The following is a 13107-nucleotide window of genomic DNA, read 5'->3' on the forward strand; positions in this document are numbered from 1 at the left end:
AAATTTTATAATAACTAAGGTCTTGATACGCCGAAAACATGCACAACAAATATGTAAAAGTTAACTCAGCACAAGTATGAAATGATTTGAAATTTCAGTCAAATCGTGAAGTTCTTGGTTTTACTCCTGACTAGCTCGACTTTATTGAATTTATTTATTTTGTTTTAAATATGTCCCACTGTAGTTGAACTAAAAATCAAAGAGGACTGATAATTTAAATCCTGGGAAAAATTAGATTGTTCCACTAATTTCCAAGTCTGAGTGATGAGTATCACGCAATTGGACTGATTCTAAAGTTGCTTGACCAATTTAGAATTTGCAGGAGAGCACGACATCTGACGTCAGCAGACAAAAGTGCAAACAGCAGATGAATTAAAGGTTATACCAACACGTGATGAATGCCAGGCAAATACAAATTAGCACAGGAAGAAGAATAATGAAGGTTTCCTCGCTACCAAGCCAGGGGCCAATCCATAATTGGAGGTGGCAACCGCTGCTTTCTGCAGTCTCGGCGCTTTGTGTCATCTTTAATTGCTCAGGTTAAGATGGCTGCTCACGCTCGCCAGCCCTGAAAAGTAAAAGTTTCGGTTCCTTTAAAGACAATGGTCCTCAGGAGAAGCTGTGAATCAACAGGACGCCCTTTGCCAAAGTTTCCTTGCTATTTGGTGTTTACATGAATGGAGGGAAGCGCCGGGGATTCACTTTGATCCTTTGCACAACAAATTAAAAACAGTCCCAACTGTGCAAAGTGCCATGAGTGCATGACAGTCATGCACACTGCTTGTTTTTTTTTGTTTTTTTCCACAAGCAGGGAAATATAATCACACAAATAAGACATCAAAGATAGATGGAGTTAAAATATGCAGTTGAAAATTATTCAGATTGCTGTGGGAAGGCGGGGAGCAAAATATTCCCTCAAAGTGTCCAACTGGATGAGATCAAAACGGCGTGACGCCGTGAGACAGACGCACATACGACAGGAAGAATGTTTTGTTTAGGGGGCCTTGGCAGTGCCGCCTCGTCACGTCATGCCTATCTCTTCTTTTCTTCATGTGTCTGGTCACTGGCACGTCTGAATGCCCGAGCATCCGCCCGCACAAACACATTGCCAGCCGCACCTGCCTTCCCATTCCCACCCACGATCACCACCTGTCCACCTGTACCATCCACACGACTAATGCTATGTTTACAACAATGTTGCTGGCAGCCACGGCAATCATGTTTCGTGCCACCGTGGACAAAATGAGTTTGACGCAATACAGTAGAATGGGATGGGCAAACGTGACAGGCAGTGATTGCTGTGGATGCCTGGCCAGATTTTTAAACAGTCACGGTGCAGATGTGAAATCTAGTTGGCCCTAATAAAACGGAATGAATGCAACAAAACGTGACAGTATGTAATAGGGCATGATGAAACTTGGAGGTGGTCTGTAGTGGGATGTGAAGCATATGTGATCTAAGGGTACTTTCAAGTTTTGTCACGTTCTGCCAAGTTTGGACCGCATTGTGTTCATTTTGTTGCGGTTCTCATGGCAAGCTAAGGTGTATGGTAACCGTTCCGTCACATTCAATCATGATGCAACCTGCTGTGTGACGGATTACTGGCTTGGGGTGATCGTGTTCTACTACAGTCTGATGCACCTCGCGTGGACTGGGAGGGTGTAAAAAGCCAAGCTCGGCAAAGGTGCTTCTTTTGAGCCTGCTTGTGGCCACAAACCAAGGCTAACCAATGTCCCTTGTTTCATCCGTAGAAAGCCTTGGCAGAGTATGAAAAATATGCCAGGCATTGATAAACATGAGAAATGTGAGGGACTCACTATCAGAGAGATCCTGGAAAGAACATATTCTCAACTCAACTCAACTCAACTCATGTGAAGCCAGTCAAGAAGCAAACCCTCTAAATCAGTGCCACAAACCGGTTTCACGTAAATATTTAAATACTGCCATATGAACAAATAAAAACAAATCTAGAATACACCCCACCATTATGTTGAATGTAGACGTAACAAACAAACAAACAAACAAACAAAAAAAAAAAAACACATCCAAAGGCCTTGTCTTTTAATGTTAGGTGTTTGGTCTACAAGTGACAAAGCAATTCTGATGGCTTCGTTGCCTAATATGTGAGCCTGTCGCCACATATTAGGAAGATTAGGCGGGCTTGGTGCGTGCCAATCACCTGTAGGGATGAAGCCATATTTTAGGGCTGCAGATATTGTGTCGTAAATACAGCTTTCTTTTTCTTTTAAATTGTCGTCATTTTTCATCATTTGGTCCTTTCGCCTTCTCGAAGAAGCTCTCCAAATGTTTTTTTTTTTTTAAATATATATATTTAATATTTGCTAGCTAGTGACCGGTATTTTCTGTATCATGTGACTAAGATGAGAGTTTTGACAGGCACAGATTATTTTCATAATAATATTTTTTTTTTTACTCTCATGCTCAATAAAGCACATTTTGCTCTGTCTCTCTGTATAGGGCTGGAACAAAACGACTTTTATATCCCCTGATCTGAATCATCCTATGTCATACACAGATAAACAAGATATGAATTGGAAATCTGTCATTGCAATATGGATGCCATCAAAATATGGCGATCAATGATCACTTATACTATAAACATGTAGGGAAAAAGTCTACCCAGGCCACACTATACTGAAAATCTGTACTGGAGTCTCGTTGTCAATAAGTTAGGCAATTATTTATCTTTGTATCATAAATTAAGCATTTAAACCTTGTGTCAAAATGGTGGGCAACTGAAACAGCAGCCATGGATCAAAGAGTTGCGCCAAGGAATCTCAGAAAAGTAGGATAAGCTGTGATGTTGTGAGACACTAAGTTGGTCTTTTGTGTGACTGACTTTTAATTAGGCATTTAGAAGATAAAAGAACCATATTGAATCAATCAGGTTGATGGTTGCTATCCCAAGATGCCATTTGCATATCAGCTCTGCAGTTCTAACCTACATTGAAGCATCTTCGGAGAATGTGGCCAACCTCAATGTAAATATTTTCCTCTCTTTGCGACTGTACACGTTTTAAAGTTTCATTGGCGGCAGCCTCGGGTGGATACTCAGCTCATTAAAAAATAAAGCAGTGAGTAAATAAGCCAGCGTGTAACAGACAAACAACCAGAAATGGATATTACGGTGTTGGAGAAGCACTGCCAAAATGTTTGACAAATATGAAATCTGAATATTTGAATTGATTTTCTCAATCAACATGGTAGAAAGATTTTATATCTATCTATTTTCTATCTATCGATCTATCTATGGGATATTTTGTTTTTTTTCCAATAAACTATCAGTAATACGGTTAGAGGAGGGGTCCATTTCTGTCTTTATGGTATGAGCTCATAATACTGTAATGTGAATACGGCAAAATGTATTTCACAGTGAGGGCTCTTTCCAGGGCCAAAAACATCCAGATATGTTCCCAAACTATAAAAATCAAAAGTGTCACAGGGTTAGTACGGAAACCATGTGAGTATCAACGTACTGTAGTTACAGGCAATTAGCCTACATTTTAAGGTCCAACTGTCTTTTTCTCAGTCTATGTCAAGCAATTTACATTTATAGCAGGTACATTTGACCCTGCTACTGTAGAATTGCATCTGGTAGATCATCTTCAGAGAACATGTACTTATTTGACTTTTTGCCCAGAGCAACCTCAGCCACATCAAGGTGTCAGAAACAGAAACAAAATGATGTAAACAAAGTAAACTAAACTCTTCACGGATTTGTTTTAATGACAGGGGCTTCAGATGAGAAGCACTGCCCTCATGCTTAGGAATGCCACTCCCTCGCCAACCGCTCGTTTCACGTTTTTGCGGGATGAAGTGAGTTCACAGTAAAGAAAAAGGCCAGTTAGGGTTCAAATGGATTAAAAACACTTGAGGATGAAAACAAAGAGGAAGAAAGCTCAGCACTTTAAGATGGCAAAACAAAGCCATTTTCTGTCAGGTCTTTATTAGCATTTGTCTCAGTGACGATGCTTTGATTTGGTCATTTCCAACCACAAATAATGACCACATGGTGTTGCTACGTGCTGAGAATTTGGGGTTTGCCATTTGTGATTACTGACTTCTGCTTCACCTCAAATGCACCAAGCCTGGTATGTGACAACGAGATGCCATTAACTTGGACTGGGTCATGAGGAGGGTGCTGTTTCCACAGAATTGAGTATCTTTAACATAAAGGAGGACGCGCATTACAGTACGCGTGAGTGCGGAGGGGGGTAGATGATGCAGCAGAAAAATCAATGTGCTATTTATTGATCTGACCTACAAACCTCTCCAGCTCTACAACTGTCACCCCCACCCATTGTTTTCTGCTTCTTAGTTACTCCCTGTAATGCCTACAAGCATGATTGTTTATTATCAACAAATAAATAACCTAGATCTGCTACATGGCTGTTTATGGGGAGTTCCTTTTTTTTTCTTCTTCTTTCTGAGAGCTCAGTATTATTCATTTGGCAGCCTTCCTGAGTCAACATATCATCGCGCTCTCTCTTTTTTTTTTGCGTGTGGGGGTGTGTAGGGGTGTGTGTGCATGTTTTACAAGTTTAAATTAACCTGAAACCTGTTATAAATCCAAGACCCTTCACCTTAACCAGATACTTCAGAGTCCCGCCAGTTGTGAAATTGTCAGGAGACCAGAGGAAGGGTCAAAGCAAAGAAGGATGAAACACAGTGAAATACAACACCTATCAGACATGACCCTCCACCCAAAGAGTTACAAATCCAGAATCTTTCACCAACTCCAGATACATCTAAATTACAACAAATTAGGGCGACATCAAGAGACCAGAGGAAAGACTAAAGGAAGGAAAGAAGGTTAGATGAAGCAGATTTAGATCCACAAACACCAACCTCCACTGATTCAGCGACTAGTCTAGTTAATGGGAAGTTCCATAGTGTCAGCGTAAAGGCCATTTACAAGTAACACAATTCTATACTTGAAATCTTTATTTCAGTACAACCTGGATAGTGGAAAGACCCTAAGATCCCAAAAGTCTGAATTTGACAAACTTTATCTTGAAAAAAATGTGCTAAATTTAGCTGTTGTGGCTTTTGATTAGGTGTGCTTTGTAGTCCAAAAATTACGGTAACAATGACAAACACGTTCTCCTCTCAGCGACTTGATGCAAAATAATCCACGGTCCAGTACCAAAATGGATGAATAACCTGTTAGGTGGCTACACGCTGACGTCTCCCCTCGAAAGGACAAACGTCAGGGAGGGGAGACACAGACTTTGTGACTGTCCTGCATGAAAGCCACTAAAAGAGGAAAGACCTTCCCTTCAAAGAGAGGCAAACTTCCAAGATGCAGATGTCTGGGACATAAAGGTCACCCGAATCTTACGACTCTCAGTGATGCTAATGGGGCCTAATATGAAAAGTGAGTCTTATTCACATGTTGAAGTGCAACAATGAGACGTCATTGAGATGTAGCAGCCGCTTTAATGATAAGGCGGTCCGGACGCAGGCGGAGGGGAGATGGGTGGAAGATCCCCAAGGTGCTTTGACTCTATTCTTTTATTAATGACAGGAGGCCTTTTGCGGCCATGCAGCATCGTTTGATGAATCATTATCATTCCGAAAATCAGCACAACTGATCATATGAAGAAGTTGTTTTGTGAGGCCGCTCTGGTGTCCATTGTGAGTTACTGTCATTCCCATTATCAGCAAATGAATTCTGGCATGTCAAAGGGAGGGGTTTTGGGGGGGTGTTTGCTCCAGTTAATGTATATTCATCTGCGGTCGGGCCACGGGCTTATTCCGCCTGTAATGTGCAGCCGCTTTGAACTGCCTGACGACTGCGTGGCGGCAAGCATCAACCTTGTTTACATCAGTGTCTGCAGACTGTTGCAGGTCCATTCAGAATGCATACAAATGTGTTTGGGTCATAAATGCCAGGGACAACCGGTAGTAGAGGAGCATAAACAATACAAGTACAGTACTTGCCTGACAAGTAACATCCAACGGGTTCTTCAGAAGTGTTTTGAACGTCACTGTCAGGTTTCCTCGCTAATAGCGGTTTGGGGGACACAACACCCCATCCAGAGCAGCATCTGCAGTCCGCCGACTGACCGGGCACCCTTCCGGCACTACCTGGGACCTGGCATGGCTAGTAGCCATGAGTTGGCAAAAGAGAAGCGGGGTGGGGGGAGGCATCTGCCATTGCCGTGATCCCACGTGTCCCCGGGCCGGACGCTACAAATGAGTACAGACAGCTTTTTCATGGCCAACAGTCACATTTGCATGCATGCTTGTTTGAGGAGTGCGGCGACATCACACGTTCATGAGCATGGATGTGTTCAAGCTTCACCACTTTGGAGAATCAGGTGCTGTTTCAAATCTTGGAAATTAAACCATTACTGTTCAAGCCCAACTTAAAACAAAAATAAAGACGGTATGAACTGCTGTTTCTTTAATTCCTTCTACTAGGCCTTGTTTGCAACAAGCACTGCAGTTTAGTTCAGTTAGTGTACACTTTTAGGCCTTTTCACTTTGAAACATTTTAAAAATATATACCCCAATACCATAGAAACCTGACATTTTCCTCAAACAAATGTGTTCTTCTTCCTGTATTAAACAGCCAAATACCAGAAAGAACGAACTGCTGAAATGCTTGGTGTCCTCCATAGTGTTTGTTTGTTGAATGAATTGGTAGGTTACACTGCGTCATCACTATTCATTCCAAAATAGCTATCACCATCATGAACACAAAATAAAGTCTGCTGGCCAAGACAGGACGTACTTTGCGCTATGACAAGAACAACTGTGAGAATTGATCGTAAATATAAGGCAAACCATTCTTGTTATTTCAGACATGTCAAGTTGAAAGCCATGCAAATGACATCTGACTGAACTCCTGCTTGATAAAGTGTAATTTGTGAAAATGGGTTAGTATGACTGCCAACAAGTGATGTAAAGCTGCTCACCTGATTGTGGTTAACTAAAATCATCTTATGACCTAACATAGAATTTGGGCAGTTATATCATGACTCAATTGTATTTGAATATGAGCCTCCACCAAATAGTTGACACAGATTTGGCCATGTTTTTTTTTTTGTTTTTTTTTGTCCCTCCTTCCCAATGTTCCCCTTTCTTCCCCCATCTGAGCAACCCAGGGCGCCGATTAGTGGACCACCAGGCTTCCTATTCCGTCTCCCTTTGTTGGTCATTGTTATCACGTTTCTAGGAGCTGTGACTGTGAAGTTCCTTGTGTGTTTTTACATACTTGGTCAATAAATATGATTTGTATTCTAATAATGGACTAACAAGAAGAAAAGTTAATTTATTGCTTTATTTTTTATTAAATTTCTATTCTTTTTTCAAACAATCACACAAATGGGACTGGACTGATTGTTTTTTTTTTTTTTAGTTTTAGTTTTATATATATATATATATATATATATATATATATATATATATATATATATATATATATATATATATATATATATATATATAATCGGCATCTACTGGTGTCTCTTCTTTGGCCAGCTGCACGCACACACACCCTGAAGCTAGTGGGGCCAACGGGTTGGATGGATGGAAAACATTGCATTGTGTTATGTGACATTTTTGATGAGTAACATTAGACCCATGAAAATTGTTAATAAAGAAACACAACAGGATCTATCCATCCATTTTCTTGACCACTTATTCTTCACAATGGTCGCGGGGGGTGCTGGAGCCTATCTCAGGTGGCTTTGGGAAGTAGGCGGGGGACACCCTGGACCGGTTGTCAGCCAATCGCAGGGCACACAGAGACGAACAACCATCCACAAGCACACCTAGGGACAACTCTGAGCTCCCAATAAACCTGCCATGCATGTCTTCGGAATGTGAGAGGAGATTGGAGTACCCGGAGAAGACCCACAAGGGCACGGGGAAAACATGCAAACTCCACCCAGGAAGGCCGGAGCCTGGACTCGAACCGGAGTCCTCAGAACTGGGAGGCGGATGTGCTAACCACTCAACAGGATGGTTAATTAAAATACGAGGTATTGTGAAAGTGAATCCATCTTTTCTGAGTAGCATGCATCAACAGTTCTCCAATGACAAAATGTATTCCTTGGAAAACATCTTCTGAACAGTTCAGTTGGTTTCTATAGTCCTTAAAAATATGCGTTATTGTTGGTAAAGTAACTTTAAGGTTATTATATATATATATATATATATATATATATATATATATATATATATATAAAATTGGCATCTACTGGTGTCTCTTCTTTGGCCAGCTGCACGCACACACACCCTGAAGCTAGTGGGGCCAACGGGTTGACGCACTAAGCAGGTCACATGTTGTCTTTCAGCCATATTTGGGTCAGGCCCGTGGCGTTGGATGAAGCTTTATGCTTGCAAACACACAAGCTCAAAGCCCCCCGCAATCACCCAACCCGCCCCCCAACAAGCACACACAACATAGTCACCTAAACACATGCACAGATAGATGACACACACTCGAGGTCCCACAGGGTGTGAAATTCCTAATTTCTTCCGAATATGATGTTCAATCAGAATTGATTGAAATTCCCAAAAAGGGTTCCAATCCAACATCCCAACTGCTGCGTATAGAAGTGTATGATGCCCGGCATGTGTAAATGTTTGGGATAAATTGAGTGGCAAAAGGTAGATTTGAAACGAAGATCAGAGTGTGAAGATGTTGAACGTGTTTTTAAAAAAAAAGTCAGAACTTCGCCTGGTCACATCTTCTCATTTTGGAAATGTATGCAAAACCAGGAGGCGATGCTCCCCTTCCTTAAAGATCAGGAGAGCCACATGTGCATACACACAAATTCATCTCACATGACGTGAAATTGAAAATGAACAGAATGCAGAAATATACAGGAAAATAAAATTGCTTTTATCAGGAAGTCATTAAGAGGACGGGTTGGGTGGGGTGAGCATAATGTGGGTATGAAATGAGATCAAATTTCAAATACATTCTCACTCTTGGCAATTTCTGTTCGCTGGTGCAACCGCGACGGGTTATGAAGCAAATGAAAATGCAGATTTCAGAGGTCACCAAAGGTCGGCATGATGCTACGATGAGGTGGACAAAAAAATAAAACTAAAACTCGCAGTTAGAAGTGAGCAGGTATGAAGAAGTGAAACGCGCACCTCAGTATGACCTCCATGCCGCTCTGCTTTATCCTCATGCAGATAACGCTGCTTCATCTGCATGCAGCGAGAGGGAGGCACTCTGCTACTGTGAATTTCATCATCGGGAAGTTCAAAAACTTCTCCCCTCCGCCTGCTCTTTGCTTCTCCTTCCCATTCCGCCGCACATTCAAATGTGCAGGTTTGTTTTGGGGATAAAGTTGGCCACTTTGATCAGCGCTAATTAGACAGCCTCGCCTCTCGCTCACTACCTATCGGGTTGTGCGGGTTAGCGCCGGCCTAATCTTTGCCTGGTGCTGGCCGAGGGTGCTGTGATCCTGGAGGAGCCCGCACAAAGCCGTCTAAGGTGAGGAGTAAGCGTGATGAAAGGGCCGCAGCCTTTCAAGCGCAGATCGATATGCTTCGCTCCTTTGCCAATGAGGGATCAAGAGTGTTAAACACAAAGGAGATTTTAGCATAAAAATCCAAACAATGGTTATTTCTCTCCGGCTGCATTTTTTCTTTTTCAAACTGCTCTCAAGTTTAGTCTTTACCAGCTTCCATACATCTGCAGAACAGCCAACGCAATACTCTTGTATTACAATCCGCAAACTGTGCTGAGGGTGCTCCAATACGATCTAATGTCAAGCCTTAAAATGCATGTAAAGATCACATACAGAGAATATATCCACAATTTTCTGTGCAATTGTGTGACCCTCTTTAGGCAAGTCATTTCCGCTGGATTAGACCCAAACAATCAAGAGCAAGAAGAAGTGAGAGGCAGTTGCAGGAGTATATTTCCCCTCTCCAGTAATTCATTTATGTGTTTAAAAAGTCTTTGAGTGCACAGAGTAACTGAGTCTTTGTTGTGCTGTAAAAAGCTCCGGCAGCTTCTGTGAGGAGACGAGCACTTTGCACACAGCTACAAAGGCAACGGCTGGGCCTCGGAAGAAAGGAAAAGTGAATGGCACCGCTGATAAAGTTGAGCAAATTAAGTCATTGACCTGCGGTGGAGATTAATAGCAAACAAGGTGCCCCAGCTTCACAAGTAATGAATATTCTTCAAACAGCGTGCAGAGGGGGACGGGTGAGTGTGGGGTAGGGGGGGGGTCGTAGCAGATAGAGTCGGTTTGATGGGGATGACATTGAAAGTTGCAGAGAACTGAGAATTCTGTCATTTTTCATTTGTATGCAAATTGGCTTGTTACACAAATTAACCCCTGAACCCCGGTGTCAGTCCTCATCTTAGGCGGAAGCTGGCACCCCACCGGGACCCCTTGGCCACTGTGAACACCCACCAGCGCGCAGCCTCTCAGGTCAGCTTTAAACCCAGCAGAGTTACTGATCCACAGCCCCATTTATTTATTTATTTATGTATTTATTTATATATTTATTTATTTATTTTACACATGTCGCAGGGATGACCTCACCACAAACACATCTGGCTGATGCGACTGATACCAACAACTTCACTTCGTCAGTCTTTGATCCGTTGTAACCTCACCACAAAAACAAAATACTTAATCCATCACAAATAACGAATCCAGATGTTTGGCGATGACACTAGGTCACAGATATGATGCAATTATTGCAAGTAAATATTTTTCAACTGAATATTAAATCTTATATTTGTTCAGGTAGAAATGTGGTGTTCTGTTACAGATGAAGATGTAAATGCTAGAAAATAAAAGCTGGACTCTTGATGTCTTGTGCCTCTTAGACAAGGTAAAATAGTCCAATATTTTCAATAATAATAAAATTAGTATAAGTGAATATAAGTGCATAATAATAAATATAAATTGTTTTAAAGTTTAAAATTTATTGACCAGCAATTAAGTTATGTTTTTTTCCCCCCAAAATAAGAAGGTTGAATATGGAGAATGATATTAAATAACAAATATTAAATTTTTTGTCTAATTTTTTTAAAGTAATTTACGTAAAAGCACGTGGAAAAACAAAAGACTACTTTTGGTGTTATAAATTATTTACCAATGTAAGCGAGTAAATTGTAGGGGTGTACTCAAAAAATCGATATGGCAATATATCGTTGCGGGCCTCATTACAATACACGTATCGATACGCAGGCGTCAGAATCGATATTGCTTGTTAATTTTAAATAGGCAGTTAACGTTTGCCTTTGCAGCTTGCATGGTACCTACAAATAAAAACCAGCAGCGTCTTTGAAGTTAATTGCCTTCAATTAATGCAAAAATAGCTCACCAGTGATTGGACACTGTGTCTTACTAAGAAAAATGAAAGCAGAGGAAGAACATCAACATTTATTTACTTATAAACTTAACATGGCACGTGTCTCAGTGTATCAATTTTCCTATATTTTGTTTAAAAAAACAAAATAAAATGTCTTATGTGGGTTACATATGTATCGCAATACGTATCGTATCGTGGCACCTGTATCGTGAGACGTATCGTATCGTGAGGTTGGTGGCAATACCCAGCCCTAGTAAATTGCTTCCGGATTCAAAAGTCAGGAGGCGAGATGTCGTGAGATCGAAACGAGACTGAGACAAGGGCAGATGTGTGTGAGAAACGTGTATGTGTATGCAAACAATTGGATTTTAATCATTGTCAGCGAAATGAGTTCCACGGGGACTTTTCAGGAATATATATATAGGAATATGATAGTGATAGAGTTCGTCAATTGGAGTGCGATACTCAATGGAAGACTTTAGTTAGTGGCATTAGCCCCAGACAAACAAACAGACGAACACAAGCTAATAAGTGACTTTGCTTAGCAGCTCGAAACAAGCTAACTCAATGAGTAAGGACTGTGTGGGTTGAAGAAGTTGTTAAAATGACAATTTAATACATCTTTAAAACAGATGCACATACAGTAATTTATTTGTTGAAATTGACATATTGTTTTTAGAAGAACTCGGGTTAGCCTGTCATCATAGTCATGTTACAGAGGCGCTACATCAAATTCATCTTTTGATGTCAAACCAAAATGTACGGTAATGGAAACCAAAATAAAGGCAGTTGCATCATTGTTTTAATAATCATTAAGTGGTGTGCATATAACACATTTTAAAAGAAATATTGTGGCAGTAACTGTTTATACTACAATTGTACGCTTTAAGCTGAAGTTGAGGGAAACTTATGCACACGCATCCACGCGCGCGCACACACACCAACACGCACCCTGCATCCTGGTGGCAAAAGCAGTGAGTAAATGGGTTTAAACAAACACACAATCGTGCACATTGAGCGGCCACCGGCGGCTCTGCACTAAGTTTCCCTTCAAAGGAAACCCTCAGGATGGAGAAGCATAATCCCATGCCGCTTTGAAGTACACGCTCCGAGTGTCTTTTGGCGAGCCCAATCTCAGCCCTTTGGCTTATTGGAGAGGAGTGGTGCCGCTCGGCCGGCTGGAGGTGGAGAGGCAGCACCTGGTGGTCCACGCTGCTTCTCCTCGCTGCATTGTACACATTTCATGGACTTAGGGAGCAAGTCGCCACCACAGCCGAGAGGTAGAAAGCGTGCTCGATAAAGACGACTTTGGAGTGGATTTTATTAAGTCTGGCAGGAGGGAGGGGCGTGATGGACTTTAACACAGACTTATCTCCTTGGTGGGTGCAAGCAGGGTGGGCGGAGGTAAACCAGCAGGTTGACGTGAAGGTGAAGTGTTCTGACCCACAAATACTTGTACTATGTGTCATTATTCATGTTTTTGTTGACCATTTGTTTTATTTAGTTTTGTTTCATGCCATGTTTTGTGTTTTTCTTCTTTGCTCGCGTCACCTGTTCTCATCAGCCTGCTCCCCAAACAACCAATTAGCTCTCTGTAGTCACTTGTGTCTTGTCCAATTGTGCCTCGTTGTCTCATTAGTCTGTGTTTAGTTCTTGTTTTCTGTTCATTGTGTCTCAGTTCTGCGATTGGCTGGCAACCAGTCCAGGGTGTACCCCGCCTCCTGCCCAATCCAGCTGAGATAGGCTCCGGCACCCCCCGCGACTCAGTTCATCGTTCTATGTCAG

The sequence above is a fragment of the Festucalex cinctus genome, chromosome 2 (genome assembly GCF_051991245.1).
Source record: "Festucalex cinctus isolate MCC-2025b chromosome 2, RoL_Fcin_1.0, whole genome shotgun sequence".
NCBI lineage: Eukaryota > Metazoa > Chordata > Actinopteri > Syngnathiformes > Syngnathidae > Festucalex > Festucalex cinctus.